Source organism: Diceros bicornis (genome assembly GCF_020826845.1).
Source record: "Diceros bicornis minor isolate mBicDic1 chromosome 12 unlocalized genomic scaffold, mDicBic1.mat.cur SUPER_12_unloc_1, whole genome shotgun sequence".
Lineage (NCBI taxonomy): Eukaryota > Metazoa > Chordata > Mammalia > Perissodactyla > Rhinocerotidae > Diceros > Diceros bicornis.
The window spans coordinates 619,351-628,691 of record NW_026690864.1 but is presented as its reverse complement, the minus strand read 5'-3'; the positions used below and the strand labels follow the sequence as shown (position 1 = coordinate 628,691).

The following is a 9,341-nucleotide window of genomic DNA, read 5'->3' as shown; positions in this document are numbered from 1 at the left end:
CCTGTGAATCAGAGTGTTAAGTAGGGGTTTCCACTGCCGTGGCTTGTTCTATTACTTTCATCTGGAATGTCTACTTATTCTTACAATCTGATTCTCTAAATATTGGAGGGAGTTATTCAAAATTCTTGATACTTAACTGACACTTTTTTTTTCCTGTAGATGCAGATGCTGGGAATTAGGGCAAGGTTGGAGCCATGCTAGCTGCATGGGACCATCCTCTGTCTCTCTCCTTGGTCGTCAGTTTTTCAAGTTCTCCTCTCCCCCAGGAAATTCAATTATTTTCTTCTTGTTGGACACTGTTGATTAATTTTGCTAACTTTCAATAGTTTTTATACATTCCATTAGTACTGCGGAGGAATAGTCAGTGGTCTGAATTCACTTCACCTTCTTGCTCCAGAAGTTGTGTCTAGAAGGCATGTTAATAAATCAATTAATTTATTTATCACCAATAAAGAAGAGAAATACATCATAGAAATAAGATCCTGTAATTATTCGACAAACAGCTAACGCGAGCTTGGTCTTAGTTAGTGGGTATGAAGCACTTATTTCAAGGTCATTAGTTAGTAGATAGCACACCTAGATCTCAGGCACAGTCTTTTGATTTGACAAGTCCAATACACGTTTTACTATGTTTTTCACGTTGCACTCTTCTGTTAGAATTTGTATGCATGTATGTCAGTAAAAAGATGTTTATAGCTCTGTCATGTATTCATGTGACCAAACGCCATGTTCTGTCTTCTCTCTTATTGCAGCTCAAATGATCGGATATATGAAAGAAGTCCAAGGCAGGAATCAAACAGAAGGGAGAGAATTTTTCCTCTTAGGACTCTCAGACAATTCAGATCTCCAAGTTGTCCTCTTTGGATTGTTTCTGTTAATCTATGTGGCAACCATGGTGGGTAATTTGGGGATGATTGTGTTAATTAAGATTGATCCCTATCTCCACACTCCCATGTTCTTCTTTCTCAGGAGCCTCTCCTTTGTTGATGCCTCTTGCTCTTCGTCCGTCACTCCTAAGATGCTGGTGAACCTTGTGGCTGAGAATAAGGCCATTTCTTTCAGTGGATGTGCTGCCCACTTCTACTTCTTTGGCTCCTTCCTGGGGACTGAGTGCTTCCTGTTGGCCACGATGGCATATGACCGCAATGCAGCCATTTGCAATCCTCTGCTATGCCCAGTGCTCATGTCTGGGAGAATTTGCTCCTTGCTAGTCACTACTTAATTCCTAGCAGGCTTTAGAAATGCAGCCATACACACAGGAATGACTTTCAGATTATCATTTTGTGGCTCTGATAGGATCAACCAATTTTACTGTGACACCCCACCTCTGCTCAAACTCTCTTGCTCTGACACCCACATCAATGGCATCGTGATCATGTCTTTCTCTAGTTTTATAGTGATCAGCTGTGTTATGATTGTCCTCATTTCCTATCTGTGTATCCTCATTGCCATCTTGAGGATGCCTTCGTTAGAGGGCAGGCACAAAGCCTTCTCCACTTGTGCCTCTCACCTCATGGCTATCACTGTATTCTTTGGGACAATTCTCTTCATGTACTTGCGCCCTACGTCTAGCTACTCAATGGAGTAGGACAAGATTGTCTCTGTCTTTTATACGGTAGTGATCCCTTTGCTAAATCCTCTCATCTACAGTTTGAAAAATAAGGATGTGAAAGGGGCCCTAAAGAAGATCTTACAGAAACACATACTGTAAAGGCGTGTTACACATCATCCTGTTATGTAGAAGAAAATATATTTTCATATTAATTTTATTGTCTGATTGCTTAAGCTTTTTTTCTGTGTTAAAGTAGATTGTTTAAAATGAGGTCTGCTTCTTAATCTCTTGGTGTCTTAAATGTGTGTCAATAGGCCTATATGATGAATCAACACAGTGGGGGAGGGTAGTATCTGATAAAGCAACAAAATAGTTGAAATTGGCTGATCTGAGTTTGTTTTAATTTTAGTATTTAGCTTTTCTTAATCTTAGTTTTATTATAATATGTTGGTGTCTTTGATTGGGATCTGGGCAAACAGACTCTGAGACTGATATTTATGCAGGAGGTTTATTGGAGAGTGTTTCCGGAACCATACCTGTAAGGGAGTGAGGGAATTGGGTAGAAAATGTTGAATTGTGATGAAATTGCAACACAGTACTCAACCGATTCCACTTGGAGCTCTGGACCTGAGGTGAGCCTTCGGAGATATCCTAACGTGTGAAAAAAGGGCCAGGTATTTGTGCCTCCACAATGAGCAGTTTGGGATATGGATTACCCACCGGGAAGGGGTGTAATCTTGGGCATGGCAATATCTTTCAGCAGGGACATTCCGAGAACAGAACTCAGCTGTGAAGTGTCAGTTGCCAATTCACTTGGAAGCCGAGTAAATACTTCAACCCTGAAAGGCAAATATGGGTAGTATACCACAGCATCCATTATAAATAATAACACTATTTCACTCACATGGATGTCAAGGGTACCAAATAAGATACAAGAAAGAGTCTTATCAGGTGTTATAATAATATGGGTACCACAGCAATTAACAGAGCAATAGTTTACTGACTTTTTGAATTAATTGGAATATTTTGAGGGTAGTAATCATGTACTTTAACGTTTTAATCTCTACCTCTCATAATCTTTCAGGTAGTTTTCAATAAACATTTATCAAATTAAATTATCTATTTATTGCTCATTGTAGTGGATTGGGGGGCTGTCAATGTTGGAGCAGAGGGGAAACAACCTTTTTTGATGAGACGGGATGTTGAAGGAAGCCTAATGTTTTGGAATCAGGTAAATGTTTACTCCCTATTTCTTTCCATTCCACTATCCACTGCAGACCATGAGGGAGAGCACCAGTGCCCTTCATGCTGCAAGTGAGACCTCCTCACCCTTGAAAAATTTGTTAGAGACCACAAAGGAGGGGTTAACTCATCCTGTCCACTCTGAACTGTCCTCCCATCTCCTTATAACTTCCACTTTTATCTGCTAACCACAGTTTGTCTCAAAGACATTCAAGACTGTATCATGGCTGGCATCCTCCTTTATGTTCTCTTTCATTTTGACTCATCTACTGTAGTATCCATGCCTTACCTGCTTCTTGTTTCACCAATCTAAGAAAAATGGCCCTTTATCATTATTCATCACTACTCGCACATCAACATTTCACTCATTGCCCAACTGAGATTCCATGGCCCATCATATGATGACTCATTCTCAATCACTCTCAATTCCGTGGTTCTACTTTCTCTCCATTCTACTCATCTAATTAAATCCCAATTTAGTTAAACTTAATTGTTTATTTTCTCTGTCCTCCACTTAGGCTGCTTAGTGCAATTAGAGAACATCCCCCAGTACTTCACTCTGTCACTGATCTTTTCTCATACTTCATCCTCCAAAATATAAACAATTAGATAACACCATCCCCATCTTATCACCTCTAAATCTTTATATATATACTTTTCATCCCACCTGTCATAATGGATAATATATCCCTGCTTCTACCTAAGACCAGTTCTTTCACAACTTTGGGGCTTTCCGTGAACTTTACTTCAGAAATTATATCTCTACTCTCCCTAAGCATCAGTTTCTCAAACTCTAGTGGAATAGTCTCATCTGTTTACAAACAGCATCTGGTATCACTCTTCTTAACAATTTCCTTGGCTGAAAGTGCCATCCAGTCACCAACTTATTTCTCTGCTCCCTTTACAATTAATTTTTTCAGAAGAACTATCTCTAGTCATTGTCTCTACTTCCTCATGCCCCATAACTGTTCTGATTGTATTTCTGTACCACCCCTCCTTGAACCAAGGACACATGAGACTTGAACACTACTGCACGCAAAGGTAGCTCTTCTACATTACTTTTGCTTGCTATTTCAGGAGGATTACCATGGTTAATTCCTTCAGCTACCCAAAATAAAACCCCTTTGTAGGTTTTTATCTCGCGTCAATCTTCCGATTTTCCTTCTTGCTCCACTGCCACATCTTCACAGATAACTTTGCTGGCTCTTCATCCTCATCCTGGTCTCCAAATCTTGGAGCCATAGAATTAATCCTTTACATTGGTTCATTGGTGCACTGCTTCTCCATCTGCACCCCCCCTCTTAGGTGATCTAAGAATAGTGCAATGATTCCAAAATGCTTAGCTCCAGCCCTGACCTCTCACCTGAATTCCAGATTAGTATATTCAATTGACAACCTGATGTCTAGGGATTTTTGGACACATAAACGGATTAAGAATTTAGCTTTCTTTACTTAGTTATTGTACTCATACACCTATAAAATAATGACAACTTTTGTACTCGTAGCAGGGTCTGTATCTTAGCATCATATCTATATGTCATTGGGCTTAAAAATGCCCTTTTCCATGTTAAGTTTTAAATGGTATTTTGTGTTATACTTCCTTAATTTGTGTAATACTTCCAAGAAAATGGACACCCTTTATATCTTTATTTACTCATAATTCATTCAAAAACTGTTCATTGATATACAAAATCTGCACTTATTTAATGTATATAATTTGACGAATTTGGGCATATGCATACTTCAATAAAGCTGTTAAAAATACTATTAATGTTCACCACCCAAATACTAATTACAACCCATCACCACACACATGTGCCGAATTATCCCTTTCGCCCTCCTCCCTCCTCCCTTCCCCTCTGGTAACCACCAATCCAAGATCTGTCTCTATGTGTTTGTTTGTTATTATCTACTACTTAATGGCGGAGATCATACGGTATTTGACCGTCTCCCTCTGACTTATTTCACTTTGCATAACACCCTCAATGTCCATCCATGTTGTCACAAATGTCTGGATTTCTGTAACATGTACTGGAGATATAACAGGTAAGAACACTGACAATGATCTCATGTAACTTATATTTGAGTGAGGAAGAATTTATTGTTTATACCAAATGTGCATACATATATGCATAGATGTGTGTGTGTGTGCGTGTTTAACATGGATATGAGTGGTGCTTTGAAGAAAAATAAATCAGGCAATAAAATAGGGAGTGGTGACATCAGAGAAGAGCTCTCTGTGGAAATAACATTTGGGCAAAGTCTGAGTAGGGATAATATCATATGAGTGTCTATGGAAGAGCATTCCAGCTATACTTACAGTACATACAACATCCTTGAGGCAGGATTCTTCTTGGTTTGTTAAAGGAATAGTAAGGAGACAAGTATTGTGGACCAGAGTGAGCAAATGAAAGGAGGGAAAAAACTGTATTCAGGAAGGCATTTGGAGAAAGTGGCAGATCAAACAGTTCATAAATAGGTTTTAGACTTGACTTTATCTTATCACTTTGTAAGAACTGTTTCTCCCCAACTCCAGACTGTAAGCTGCATGAAGGAATGGACAAGACTGATTTTGTTGTCTACTCTGCCAGTACCAAGGATACTGTCTGCTCCCTAAAACAAATTCACTAAATATTTGTTGAATGAATTAACTAGTGAATGCAATGAGAGCTGTATTCTAGTAGAAACGAGTAGGGATTATATTTTAAGTGGAATTCTGAAATTTGGAGGCAGGATCTGACCAATCCTGTACCATTTAATTCAAGGTTATGCTCGATGGAGTCTCAGGACCTTGAAATAGTTTCTGCACTTCTCTAAATGCCTAATTTACTCTCCAGGGTATAAGTGGTTCACTGGAGAGAATGTAGTGCAATTATCAGTGAAAAATAAATGCATGTTTTAATTTTGGATTAGCTCATTTCAAGCTTTAGACTTTTTCTCAAGAGAATGATCACAGCCTTAATAAGGCTGACTCTCTGCCTCAGATTCAGAAGCAATGTTTTCTACTCTTTGTGGAATTAATTAACCATGCCTTAATTCTGTCATAGCTGAATCCTTTATGACACTTCCATTTTCATCAAAGCTATAAATTGCACATTGTAAGACAGAAAACTTGTATTTCTCCAAAACCAATAAATAAAACAAAATTAAACTAATAAACACCTCTACTTCCAGTGTATTTTTTAAGGACAAAAGGTAAGATGATTTAATTTATCTCAAAGTGTTCAGATATAGAAAGTTTCCCAGAGGAACTCAAAAAACATTCAAGTACTTTAGACTAAACATCTCAATTGGAATATGTCTGAAACACTGAATTTCGTGTTACCAACTAAATGAACATGGATTTTTTTTAGAAGACAGGGATTTAGGATCACTAATAACAGACAAGAATTTTATAGAATGTTCAACATACTCATATACATACATACAGAAATGTATGTATATATGTATATCTATAGGTATATATACATATGCATGTGTGTGTGTGCAAAACAGGCAAATTTAAGTAATTTTAGAAAGAGTGCCAAAACACTTGGCATATTTAAGGCCCTCTAAAGGTCATTAGATAAAATAATTTTATGCTCTTATATGCACAATTTTCAGCCTTCATCTTGTGTGTGCTTATGTTTGTATATATATATATATATACACATATATACACACATACATTTCTGTACATACATACATATCCATAAATATATATACATACATAAATATGTACACACATATATAAGATCATATGTATCATATAGAGTATAATTTCATTTATGTCAATTTATATGTTTATTACATATATAATGCAAGTATTTGTATATATATACGCATAAAGTAGAGCTCTATAAAATGGATGCAAATTTTTAAAAGTGGTTATTTTGCAGGGTAGGATTTTAGCTGATTTTTGAGATTGAAAGATCAGTTGAAAGACTTTTGCAGTCATCTAGGTGAGAGATGTTGTTGACTCTTGGGCCTTGGTGGTAGGAATGAAGGTTGTAGGAGGTAGTTGGATTATTGATATAGATGTTTTAAAGGTAAAAGCCAACATAATTATTTAATCAACTGGTTACGGAGTGTATGAAAAAGAGAATATATTAATTTCTCCAATATTTACTTATCTGTTCATTTAATTTAATCTAAGCAAATGGAAGCATAGATTTGACACTGACTTGAGACAGGGAATACTTGTTTGCAGTAAATCAAAAGAGGGCACGAGGAATTTAGTTTTGGGTTATGTTGAGTTGCTATTTAACATTCCTGTGGAGATATGAGTAACCAGTTTAATTGTAAGTCTGGGGTTTGGAAGAGAGGTCAGGGCTGGAGATCTTAATTCAAGAGTTATAGGTATATAGATGGTATTTAAAGCCATGTGACTGAATAAGATCACCAAGGTAGAGTGTAGGTAGAAAAGAGAAGAAGATCAAGGACTGAACTCTTATCTACTCCAACCTTAAATGTCAGAGAGAGAGGAGGAATAAGCAAAGGAGTCTGAGAGGGAGCAACCCATATGGTAGGAGGAAAACTCAGAGTCTAGTGTCTTGGAAGATAAGAGAAGAAAGTCTTTCAAGGAATAGTAAGCAATCAACTCTGTCAAATGTTATTGATAGATCAAAAAGATAAGCACAGAGAATTGACCACTGGATTTGCCAAAATATAAAGACCCTGATATCTTTGGTGAGAGCAGTTTCCATGGAGTTATGGGGTGAAAACCTGATTAGAGATGGCTTAAGAGAAAACAGGAAAAACAGAATTGGATACAGAAAATATATTCAACTGTATCAGATTTTTAATTACCATGGCAAATGCAAGGAAATTGGATGATAATTGGTGAAGGCAGTAGGATCAAGGGAGGAGAGGAGAAAAGTTGGGAGTTACGGTAGGATATGGACAAATAGGGGTTGATCATCAAAGACCTCACACACACACACACACACATTCATTTTTAAATAAAATAGTTTACTGAGTTTACTTACAGAATCTTGTCATTTTTTTACTATAATAAGAAAGTAAAGATGTTTATTATACATGTTCTCAGGACATCTTAAGAGGTAATCTTACCTATAGCAGAGAATGAACTATTTGATTTTTCTGGTATTCTTTTTGTACAATTTATTTCCTTGGTTTCTTTCTTATCCTAGGAGATGAACTATCCATTCTGAGAGAAAAGTATGAGAAATCACACAACAGTGACTGAATTTATTCTCCTGGGATTCAGGGATCATCCAGAGCTACAGTGCCTTCTCTTTATGGTGTTCTTAGTTGTCTATACGATCACTGTGCTTGGAAATCTTGGCATGATCCTATTAATCAAGATTGACTCACGTCTCCACACCCCAATGTAGGTTTTGCTCAGTAACCTGTCCCTTGTTGACTTCTGTTATTCTTCTGTTGTTACCCCTACTATGCTGGTGAATTTCTGGGTGGAGAACCCAGTCATTTCATTTAATGAATGTGCCGTGCAATTCTTCTTTTTTGGTTCCTTTGCTGGCATTGAGGGCTTCCTGTTGGCAGTGATAGCCTATGACCGTTACATGGCCATTTGCAAGCCTCTCCTTTACACAGTCACTATGTCCCCCCATCTTAATGTCCTCCTGGTGTTGGCCACATACCTTGCAGGCTTCATGAATGCTGCCATTCATACTGGCTTCACCTTCCAACTGTCTTTCTGCCACTCAAATGTCATCAACCACTTTTTCTGCGACATTCTATCCCTCCTGAAACACTCTTGTTCTGACACATGTGTCAATGAGATTGTCATGTTTGCTTTTGCCAGTTTTAATGAACTGAGCTGCCTCCTGACTCTTCTCATTTCTTATCTCTACATCCTCATTGCCATCTTGAGGGTCCATTCTGCTGAGGGGAGGCACAAAGCCTTTTCCACCTGCACTTCCCACTTGATGACGGTCACCATCTTCTTTGGCACAATCCTGTTCATGTATCTGCGCCCCAGCTCCAGCTCCTCAATGGACCAAGACAAAGTGGTATCTGTGTTTTACACAGTGGTCATCCCCGTGTTAAATCCTCTCATCTATAGTCTGAGAAACAAGGAGGTCAAAGCTTCCTTAGGTAAAATTTTTAATATAACCTCTTATTACTTTTGTACTTAGAATCATCAAAGCATGAGATTAAGGACTTTGAGGGAACTTAGAAGTGACCAAACCCACCTCCACTGACCCTGGACCCATTTCAGTCTGTCACGAGCTTTCTTTTTTCATTTATTTTTTTGATAGTGTAGTTGGACCAAATGTCCTAAGCATCCTGGGGAATATGATCACTCTGTAAATCCCACTTATTCCACAGAACTTCTATGCTTGAAAATAAACAAATATCACATTTCAACTCCCTGTTCAGAGGTATAAAACCCAGTATACAAGCAGCTGAAAGAGAAAATACTGAGTGGCAGGAGGAATGACTCCATTTTGTCCCCCATTCGATGACTCTCTTATTGGTTGGTTGTGCATGTAACTGACAGAAGACAGGTGATAGGGAGTAGACTGAACTAGAATATGGCCAGAGGACTGAAACATGGCTTAGAGACTGCCTCTTGTCCCCA

The 9,341-nt window shown here is 38.0% G+C and overlaps 2 pseudogenes; both read left to right on the top strand.

Moving 5' to 3' along the window:
* The first annotated feature begins 351 nt into the window (after window positions 1–351).
* LOC131401589 (olfactory receptor 5AP2-like) lies at window positions 352–1,719 on the top strand (annotated as a pseudogene).
* Window positions 1,720–7,956: 6,237 nt separating this feature from the next.
* LOC131401588 (olfactory receptor 5AP2-like) lies at window positions 7,957–8,895 on the top strand (annotated as a pseudogene).
* The last annotated feature ends 446 nt before the right edge of the window (window positions 8,896–9,341 follow it).